The sequence below is a fragment of the Eimeria tenella genome, genomic scaffold (genome assembly GCF_000499545.2).
Source record: "Eimeria tenella Houghton genomic scaffold, Eth_scaff103, whole genome shotgun sequence".
Classification (NCBI taxonomy): Eukaryota; Apicomplexa; class Conoidasida; order Eucoccidiorida; family Eimeriidae; genus Eimeria; species Eimeria tenella.
Window position 1 is genome coordinate 113833 of NW_013541463.1, and position 613 is coordinate 114445.

The window sequence follows — 613 nt, forward strand, 5'->3', positions numbered from 1 at the left end:
AGCAGCACAAGCAGCAGCACCACCAGCAGCAGCAGACGCAGCAGCAGCGGCAGAAGCAGCAGCACCACCAGCAGCGGCAGAAGCAGGAGCACCACCAGCAGCAGCAGACGCAGCAGCAGCAGCAGCAGCAGCGGCAGGATGGGGAGCGTGTACGGGTGTCTGCCGCTGCACCTGGCGAGCAGCAGCAGCAGCAGGTGGCGGCGGTTCCTGCGGCGCTGCTGCAGACCTTCGCAGCTGGACATACAGTACAGTGCAGCACAATGCAAGTTGCTGCTGACGAATCCGAGCCGTCTGTACAGCCTGGCGGCGCTGCGGCAGAAGCAGCAGCAGTCTTGCGCGAGGGAAGACCCTGCGTTTTTGCTGCTGCTGCTGCTGCTGCTGCTGGTCACCGGCGTGGGCCACGCTGCAGCGCTGCAGGCCGCGGGCCTCGGGACCTTTGCTGCTGTTGCTGCTGCGCCTCTTGCTGCTTTCCTGCTTTCTGCTGCTGCAGTGCTGCCTGCTGCTTACTGCTGCCACAGCAGGTGGGCGCAGCCTCCCGGTGTACAGACACCCGAGCGCCCCACAGCAGCAGCAGCAGCAGCAGCAGCAACAACGCCTGCTCCTCCCTGGACCA